This window comes from Solanum pennellii, chromosome 6 (genome assembly GCF_001406875.1).
Source record: "Solanum pennellii chromosome 6, SPENNV200".
Classification (NCBI taxonomy): domain Eukaryota; kingdom Viridiplantae; phylum Streptophyta; class Magnoliopsida; order Solanales; family Solanaceae; genus Solanum; species Solanum pennellii.
Window position 1 is genome coordinate 7,078,078 of NC_028642.1, and position 11,309 is coordinate 7,089,386.

An 11,309-nucleotide genomic window follows, 5' to 3' on the forward strand; every position below is an offset into this window, starting at 1 on the left:
TGTTTATAAGTTGGACAAATTTTGAGAGTGATTTCACGGGGCATTTTTTTCCCTCTGAGCTAAGATAAGCAAAGAGATGGTTGCCGACATGAGGAGCATGATGATGTTATTAGTTATTGGGTTGACTCGTCTATCAATTAATGAAGGTAAGATAGCCATGATAATAGGCTACATGGTCATATTAAGCCTAATGATCCACATATATCAACTTGAGGAGGGCCAGCTAAGGGATAGAGAAGAGTTTAAGAATAAGAGGGCTAAGACAAGAAGAATGAGTCCAGGTAGCAATAGAGTAATGTGAACTGTCTTCTTTCTAACAGAAAAAGTAAGGACATGGTCCATCATCTGCTAGTGCACCTGCACAAAGAAGCAATGGGTGTACAATAGTCAATATTCTCAGAACTTCAGAGCTAGACTTGCGCCTCAAAAAGAAGAAAGGCACAAAAGGGTACTGAGACTTCTGTATTTGCTAATTGTGGTTGGAGCCACTCAGGAGTGTGTCGTGATGGCTCAACTAGTTGCGTCAGGTGAATCTAGGACGGTCATTTTATAAGAGAGTATTCTAAGTACAGGTAGAGAATGGAAATCAAAGCAATAGAGCCAAGTGTTCTTTAGTTGCTTCATCAGATAGAACTGCATCTAATGAGCTACTTCAGGGCAGGTGGAAAGGAAGTTGTCTTTATGCTATCACTAGTCACCGAAAGCAAGAGGATTGAGCAGATGTTGTCACTGGTATGATCCAAGTCTTTGGAAATCTTGTTCTTTGTGAGCCACTTATTGAGCCCTTTGGTGTTTCTACACCTATTGGTGAGTCTATTCTAGTAGATAAACTCAATCGTGATTGTACCTTTTGCGACAATCACAAAAGTACCATCGCTAACTTAGTTTAGTTTGACATGGTAGTTTTGATGTCATTCTAGGTATATATTGTCTTCTTGTCGTTTATCTATCAATAGATTGTAAAACTGGAGTAGTCAAGTTCCAATTTCCAATGAATCAGTTACAGAGTTCAAGAGCAGTTCAATAGTGTCTAAGGGTCGTTTTAGTTCGTACCTTGAGGCAAGGAAGTTATTTTCTAATGGGTGTGTCCATCACTAGGTCTGAGTTAATGAGTCTAGTCTTGAGATACCTCTTATTCAATTAGTTTTGGTAGTAAAAGAGTTTCCAGTAGTCTTTCCAGATGATCTTCCCAAAGTCCCTCATGAGAGAGAGATAGACTTCGTGTAACATCTTGCAATTCAAGATAGTTATGAAGAATCTAAGAACTGAAAATATTCATTTTTGGAGTTAAATTGGGGTAAATTTACATTTTAGTCAGTTTTAGAAATGTTAACTTCACGCTAGGGTTTGGAGAGAAGAGAAGGGAAAGGATGAAGAAAGAACGTTCAAGATTCACTCAAGATTCGTCGAGTTTAAATTGTGGATTTCGTCGGGGGTGATCCCTGCAAGGTATGTGAGATAACATAGCATTGGGTTAATTTTTCCACGAGCCAATCATGATTTATTTCAGCGAATTTAAGTTCTTGAAAGATTAGAAAGTGTGTTGTTTGATGGGTTTGATGAAGTTATATTAATTCCTTGATTTGTTGAAAACGTTGAGGTGTTGTGTAAATTGAAACCATGAAATTAGGCTGATTTTGAGTAGAATCTGGTGTACTTATAACATTTAATTGATTCTAAGTGTTTTGGGGGAAAGAACCTATAGAGTTTAGAGGTTTTAGACCTTAAAAACGAAGAAGAAATTTCGACGAACGATATTTGACATAAGTTGCACGTGCGCTCCCACCATCTAGATTTGAAATTTTTTGCTTCGTATCATAGAGCTGAAATGAGGTGTTCTTCCTTAAAAGTCGTTCTGAAAAAAAAAATTTAAAAGCCTCTCTGCATCAAGGACCCATCTTTAAAGATTGATTTTCGGTCTTTTCTCATGTTTTGCTATCTAGAATCATTCCTAAACATCATGAGATCGTTACAATCACAATTAATAATCCTTTCATGCATAATTCAATTCAAGGATCATTAAGGGTCAAGTCAAGATTAGATAAGAACAGAAGTCAAAAGAAGTTGAGAGTCAAGTAAAGATAAGTTCTTAAAGTTTTACGAAGTTTTCCACAAATGTTTTATCTTTATTTTAAGACTTAAGTTTGAAGTTTAGTGCAGGTAAAGTTGAAGTTCTTTTCTTCAAAAAAGTATGTGGAGATTGTGCATTCCCAAAGAGATTTAAAATGTTTTCACACTTAAATAAGAATAGAAACTGATATTTTCAAGGATCTTTCATGCTTGTTTTCAAAAAAGAGTAATCGTTTTCTAAATGAAGCACGAGAGCAACTGCGATTTCCTAAATAGACTCCGAGTTGTGTTTTTGAGAACTAATCTCAAATAACAAAAGAAGTATTTTTTAAAAAAATATAAAAACTAATATAATATATTATTTTTGGGAGTAGTATTGACCATCGATATGGGGAAGAGTTTAATTAACTATCAGCCCCCATAAACCATGTAGTCATCCTGTGTAGAAAATGGTCATACCTTTTTGTTAAATCCTTTTTATATAGTTTAGTGGATCTACTTAGTATTTTAGGTCTTATACCTTTGGCAAGGTATAGAATGCACTGGCGGCATGAGGTAGATCGTTATATCATCACTCCCTACAACAATAAGGGACTTTAGCGATAATTATTTAGCGCCAATAAGTCAATTGCGACTAATTAATTCTTTTAGCTTGAATGTTAGTGGCACATAAATTATAGCCGGTAAAATATATTTTACTGACAATACATTTTAATTTTTTACTAAAAATCATATATTGAACACAACTTTCTAACATTCTATCTTCCCTCCAATTTTTTCTATTACAATAAATTATTCCCTTTAGAAAGAAAAACCCTAATCCCTTCAAAGAGGCCAATTCTATTTAGCTGCAAATCAAGGCGATAGTAAAAAGTAAAAACCCTTCCAATACACTATAGAAGATGACTTTGAAGGTGCTTATGCCACTAGAAAACTTCTTCATATTACTTCAATCAGCATGTAACTTGACCTATTGTCGACGACTCATCATCCATGAGTTAAGTCTCTGCTTTCTTCTCTTTTTCCTGTTATTTTCTTTTTTTGATTTTTTATTGCTATAATTGCTACTACTTATTGTTAGTTTTCTTTGAATAATTGTGGGTTTCTATGAAGTATAAAATTTCACATGGAATAAATTGGGAACAAGTCATGCCATAGAAAATGGATATATTATGAGCTTATTTGGAGAAAATTATATGAAGCTCTCTGATGTACTCATGAGTCTCATGGATTAGTAAACCGAATATGGATTATCTAGCGTCTAGACTATTGTCACGACCCTCAAGTACGCCCTAGAAGTTAGAGCATCCTTGTGTCGTCACACGGCAAATGAGAAGTCAAGAAGTCTCATCTAAGACTCTCGTATCATTCATTGACATAATAAACATACTACAATAGGTAAAAATTCAAAACTTTCTTCACACACGAAGAACTATTTCATAAACATTACACAAGCCGAAGAATTTCATTTAAAACATTAAATCTTTAAAAAATATACTTGAACTATCTAAACTTTAGAGTATACAACACTTGGGACAAATGCCATACAAGACAATAAAGACTATGACATAAGCGACATGTGGATATTGTCCTAGAATCAATGAGGACTCACCAATACTTCATCTAAAAGCCTTAGAAACCTATCATTCCTCCATGGAAAATCAATACATCCAATAACCTACACATTAGTCAAAAAGGGAAAAGTAGGGCTTAGCACATTAGATGTACTGAGTATGGAAGCCATGCAAAAACCATAAATATGGACATTTAGTAAATAACATGTTTTTCATGAATTTCGATTAACACATCATACTATAACCATAAGAACAACATTTAACAACTTAGAAACACATAAGAAATAATTTAAGAAAAAAGTCACATTTTTAGACAACATTACAGTGAATTCACTTCATTGTATAGTGAACTCAATTCGCTTAACTTTAGACATCTTCTTGCATGTAATTATCCCACTTAAAGATATCCTATGACTCACTTAAGTCTAACAAATAGAGACCTCCCATACAACCTCTCTTGGCGTAACTAAATAATCCTCAAGACTACTTATGATGAGTCACATACACACTTACAAGACACCAACATAAGAACATGAGATGTTCCTACAAAAGGTGGTTCTATGTCTCACTTTAGTGATTTGTGAAGCGACTGCCCATAAAATCCCATACACACACACTCAATAGATCCTATAGACTTCCTAGGATAGAATCATGCTCATATAATACATCAACACATAAATGATATGACATTCTCCTTCCAAAGGCTATCAAAAGACTTACTTGAGAAAATCAAGAAGATAATGTCCACGATTGACCTCTTCAAGATTACCTAAGTAACTCTTAAGACTACCTTAGGCTTATATCATGTATACATAATCAACCAACTTCGCTAACTAAAGTCATTCTTAAGACTTATCTAGGTAATATAAGAAGTGACCATTCTTATGCCCCCTTCACACCTTAACTAGACAACCCTTAATTACTATAGATAAGTAATACTTCATTTAACATACTTTCTTAACTGAAGTAATTACATTCATTAGTTAATTTATGACTCATTCTTCACATAGCAGACATTCAAGTAATAGTCTTTGACAAGACCTAGGGACTTCAATTAACACTTTCAAAGCCTATTGTACAATGTCTAGAAAGCATCCCATACCACCAACTAAACTTCATAGAACTCCTCAAATTCTAAAAGGTATCCCATATGATAAGAGTAGACAGTAACCGACATAGACCATGATAGCTAGACATGTAATCTGGAGTTCTAACCTACACCGAGGAGGGTGTTCTACTTGCCCATGGTAAAACTAGTACCCATACCATGTAGGCACATGGTTAAGTAATATGAAGGGCGTGCTTTATATTCTAGTCTCACTTAACACAACTACTTCCCTTTCCACACTCACTCGGTTCTAGCCTTCGTTCTCATAGAGTAATTCACATTAAAGGTTCATACAATTGGATTCCATATCTAGTTCATAAACTAATCACATTTTTCCTACCAAAGAGTTCCTCTTAGGGCTACCTTCCAATGGCGACAAAAAGCTCATGATTACTTTCCTAAGGATTAATATGATGCCATTACAGCCAATTAACCTTAAGTCCATTATTCCTTTATTTGAAGGATACCATTCCGGCTTTCGACTTCAACATTCATACATAACCTTACCACTATGTTCAAGGTTTCACATAAGACACCCTCTTAACATCATCAAGGTCACATATCATTCATACATTCAATACTAAGATCCTTTATCATCCTAAGTCAAGACATCACATATTCACTCATACATACATCAAGCAAGGGACACAAGTCAACCAAGACAAGACACCACAAACTTCACTTTAACACATATTACCTGTCAATCTTAAGTCACTTACGAATAACTATTATAATCTTTAATTCATCCTATACATTACCATAAGATCATCAATATAACCATTATAGACTGATATAGTCAAGTAGGATCAACCATGCATCAACCCTAAGACTACACATCCAAGAATATAGTCATGGTCTACATGATTTCCTAACATACATAACAAGAATACATACTTTCATATTCCTTCACATATAGATAAAAAGGATCATATTTCACCTATATCATATATACCAATCATCATGATAATTCAAGTAGTGCCGACAAGGCCATGATCATCATATTTCAAAAAGTAACGCCGACAAGGCCACATCAATTCACATAGTAACGCCACCATAACTAGACCACAACAATCACAATATAATTGAAGTCTAATTAACATCAAAATGAAGGAATTAGGGTAGCATACCCCCACTCCATCTTACCACTTCGATTTAAAGGCTAAATCATCCAGTTTGACATTACAAGGCCCTTACCCATGGCCATCACCAAAAATTCAACATAATTATAACAATATTCATGAATATAGGTCAAATTACTACATATTCATCAATTTAATGCAACCTAGATATCAATTTACTATAATTATTACATCAATCAAAATCCTATATGAAATTACATTAGAATTCATAAATCTTAAGTCAATATCAATTTAATAAGCTTAAAATTCAATAGATATAAGAATGTACAATATTCAATTGATAAAATTTAAAAAGCCTATAAACCATTTAACCATAAACTATATATGAATCAAAAGCCCATAACAATCTACACATGAATTCATCAATCTCAAAGCATGATCACATAACCCATATTTTAGTCAAATTTGAGAGATTAGTGAAGATCAAGGGTTCATGGAGAATTTCATTGGAAAACATCAATTAAACATCAATAACATCATATCTTAACTTTGAAAACCATTTATGCAAGAACCCAAGACTTAGAGTAGAAATTGGACTTTTGATCTTTTTGAAAGCTTTGAAAATCATCTTTTAAATTGACTCTAAGGTGATACCAAGCCTTAGATGAAGAACTAGCATACCTTATTGAATAAAAAAATTAAAATTGAAGAATAAACTCCATTGAAGAACGATCTTCAAGCTCCATCTTCACCTTGAACTCTTTAGGAGGTTTTGGAGGAACTTTTGGTGGGGATGTATTTTGATTTGGGTGTTAGGGTTATAATGAGAGCTTACTAACTTATATACTCTTAACATACCCATAAACACTCAAAAAATCCGTCATCACACTTAATAAGACTTGAGGTGAAAACACACAGTCGATCGACGCCAGCATCGACGATCCTTGGTCTCACCCATGCCTCGTTGATGGGTTCTCGTGGTTGTTTGTCCTAATTCCCAACCTTCCACCCTTTAAGATCCATCTACACCACCCAACGATGGGCCATCGCCTGGTCGACTTGCCATCGTTTGGGTCGTCGATTGTCACTGCCTGGCAGTGTTGTGTTCTAAGTTGGGGTCCTTTTTTAGGGCCCCTTTTGGGTCTTATGTGGAGTCATACCGGGACGTTTCCAATCCAAACATGATTGTACAAAATTTAAGGACCTAGCACATGATTTTCATCCAAAACTAATATGTAAAACTCGATGAAAAATACATAGACACACAAGTTCGTCTCACGACAAGCCTTTCGAACGTCATGGACGTTCTTGGACGTTTGACCTCCAAACTTCACAAAACTTTACACACTGCCTATATACACTATAATAACTCATTTAAGGACCTTGTAACCTCATTAATAACATATAAACTCATAAAGCCACATATGAGACACATAGGTGACTTAGTCATCGAACGACTTGGTCGTCCCTTGACGTTTGACTTCCAATGCACCTAAACTCTTAGTCATGGACTCAAACCTACATCATAAATCATTTTAGGACCTTAGAACATCACGACAACCATGTTAGGCTCTAGATTCACCTAAGTCATTTTCGGGGTCTTAGAACTATGCAACAAAAATTATGTTAAAATCCAAAAAGGTATATATCGTGTCACGATCGGAATCTAGACCCTAGACAAGACCGGCATCGTTGACCTCTCAGAGGTCAAAGACAAGCCTACATACGTCATTCTTACTTCATCTAGGTTAATTTTAGAGGAAAATTTAAAAAATTTTGTTTTCTAACATGTTTACTAAACATTCTATTACATATATAACTGTTCACCATCAACCATCTAACATTAAGATCTTCAAATGTAAGAAGCAGTTTATTATAACGATAAAGATGTACTTGCCAAAATGGCAAACACTAGTGGAACATACTCCACTAGCTCAATCCAACAACTAAGCTAGAATGTAAATGGGCAAGCATCCTTGAAAGCATGAGGGCCTGCCGAGTTCGAATGAATGCTCGACGGTTGGATAGTTGTAGCGGTGATCCTGTAGCTCTAGCATCCACCTATGCCTGCACCTAAAAGTTTAGAGTTGTATAGGGTTAGTACACACTTGTACTAAGTATGTCTATATGCAAGCACACACAAAGGACATGCATGATTAAGAATAGATCTTTCCAAACAACATGATTGTAGAAGGTCAAGTCAGTGGACTTGCCAAATTGACATTAGGAAAGTGAGTGAGCTTTCCAAATTTGGATTAGGAAAGTTATGCCATTAGAGCAACATGCATCATCATACTTAAAATTTTGCACACAGCATACACATAGCACATATCATAATTCATATAACACATAATGTTGTTCATATCATTCATTCGTATGCCATGAGACCTTGGAATCATGGACTTGACATTAAGACTTCCCAAAATGATAGCTCAACATATGGGACCTCAACTAGGGAGTCTGCTTTGTTCATTCATACATACTTCATTTCATTTCATTCATGGGCCAGTTTAAACACAAGTTATACCTAGATGTAGTTTAAGGCTTTCATCGGGTTCATTGTGCAATGTCCAAGAATGACTTAATGTCATTACTTGAGTCTAACTCACCTCTTGATTATACTATCCTACCCCTTTGGTATCATTCATTTCATTATGTGCATCATTGAGGCCGGCCTGATTCATTCATTGGGAACTTTAACTTTAACCGACATCGATCATGTGAGCATCATGAAATCCACTGTCTCCCTCACATCGAAAAGAGGTGGAATCACCGGCCAAAGTAACCCAAAAGTGCTAGCTTACATTGAAATTTAACCCCGCCAGATCCCTATATTGGCAGTATAGGTTTGAAGACTAGGAGATATAAGGAGACCCATACCCGGCATGGCGCAGAATCTCATCTTATGAGAGTTATGTGAACATCCGCCCTTCTCGAAAGAAGGCATCACCGCTTATAGCTAGTCTATTGGTGCTCAGTATAAAGTTCCATTACATTAAACTCATACATCATGGAAGTTGGCTTCTATTATAAGGACATCATAGCTCAATAGTTGACTTCTCATCTCATCATTAGTATTAAGTTTATTAATCTCAATACTTTCATTAGAGTGTTCATAGGGACTGGTCTGTTCATTAACTTTACACTCTCATAGGTAAGTACGTTTTGGTAACATTTACTTAGGCTCATTTGAGATTGCTCTCATCTTTTAAATTAGTCTCATATCATGTTGTCACCACATTCCTTAACATTAGCACATTATGGTCTTCATAATTACTCACCCCATTTTACGTGAATGTTCATGTCATCATATGCCAATGCACTTGGCCATTTACTGTGTTTCACATTCTTACTTAATCCTTCTAGGATTTCATCATTTCATTTTTTATTTAATCATTTCTTTGTTCATTTCATCATATGTCAATGCACTTGGCTATTTAGGGTGTTTCAGTCTCTTACTTAACCCTTCTAGGGTTTCATCATTTCATTGTTCATTTCATCATTAATTTGTTCAGTTCATCATTTCATTGTTCATTCCATGATTTCATTGTTCATTTCATCATATGCCAATGCACTTGGCCATTTAGTGTGTTTCACACTCTTACTTAACCCTTCTATGTTTTCGTCATTTCATTGCTTACATCTTAGGTTCACTTATTTTTAGACGTATGCTAGACTTATGGGTCTATATATACATGTCATGAGGCTTCGTTCATAGTTCATTTAAGTGATTCACATCTTCCTAAGATTATGTGGTACAAGACTTATGCATCTTGTATGTATGCCAAGATCTCGATTTAGTTCTAAGTAGGCAACATTATTCTTGAATATTTAATTCACGTATGATTTATGTATCAATACAGAATTTGGGCACGGGAAACCGATTTCAAATCCCTTGGACAACACTTAATTTTATTATAAACTTGATAATTGCATTTTTCAAATTTGGGAGACCCTAGTTCGATTCCCATCAACCCCATAATATTTCTTTCTTTTTCTCCTCTCCTTTTTCGTTTTAAGGCAAGAAGGTTGTGGGTTCAATCCCCCACAAGCTCATTATTTTTCTTTTAATTTGTCTCTTAACTTTCTCACCTATCAAAGTGGTTGTGGGTTCAATCCCCACTCTCCACATTTATTTTCTCCTTTATTTTTTGCTCCTAACTCTCTCATCCATTCAAGAGGTTGTTGATTCAATCCCCATTCTCCACATTTATTTTCTCCTTTAATTTTTTTCTCCTAACTCTCTCATCTATTCAAGAGGTTGTGGGTTTAATCCCCACTCTCTACATTTTATTTTCTCCTTTATTTTTCTCCTAACTCTCTCATCCATTCAAGAGGTTGTGGGTTCAATCCCCACTCTCATACATTTTATGTTTTTTTTCATGAACTTTTTATGTATTTGCATTTGGTGAGGTCTTGGGTTCAATTCCCGATGACCTCACAATCTTTAAAAAAATTTAAGACATAGCTCACTTTTCAAATTTTTGGCCGAGACCAACATTTCCAGTAAGCTGGAAACTTGGTCTCTTTTAATCCATCTTTCTCTCAAGTTTTTATGTGGATTCTTGGAGTAATTCGGGTGACATTTTTCAAGAAACATTACCTTTATATGAACATGATACTTTTAACATTTTCATACACGAAAAAAAACAACATTTAAAACACAGAAATTTCAGGCAGCAACATAGTTAATTTACAGCACACCCATGCTCAAAAAATTAATGCAAAAAACTTTTCCGGTGTACATGTTTCATTCCTCACATAATTTCCAAATACACAATCAATACATAATCACAACCAGACCTAAAATTATCTACCAGAAAACATACTAATGCATGCTTTGAGTCTTTAAAAGAATCTAATTGCAGGGCCATGCAACGAGAACAACCTTAGTTTCTCGACTGGAATTTAAACTAAACTTAGGGGTCTCTTGGGTAAGGGACCAAGAGAGAAGTAAACTCATACCTTAATGACGTTAAACCCTTGAATTGCTGCCCAAAAACTTCACCCAAGATCACGTGAAAATCCCCTCAAAGTCAACACCAACTCGACGGACAAACTTCTCTTTGCCTAAGTGATTGATTTCGTTTGTTTTCATATATTTTCATTTTAAGTTTTTCAAGTGTCAAGAACTTTGGTTTACCTACTATTTTTTGAAGTTATTTGGGAGATAAAATCGTGAGTGAGAGTGATAGAGACGTGAGAGAGAGAAGAGCGTGGGAGAGAAGAGTTCTCTTAGAATTAGGAGTCTAGTTTAGGACTTAGTCAATTAAGGTTTTTATTTAATTATTAAAAATCTTATTTGCGTTTATTTTAAATCAGCTAATAAATAATAAATATAAATTAATTATATTAATCTACCAACTTAAATTAAAAATAATTTAATTCATTGCTTCCACCTAGGTTCGAACTCGGATGGAGCAAGACTTCACTTCAAGAGCCAATTTCGGCCCTCTCTCCCCCAAATGCCCTCCACCT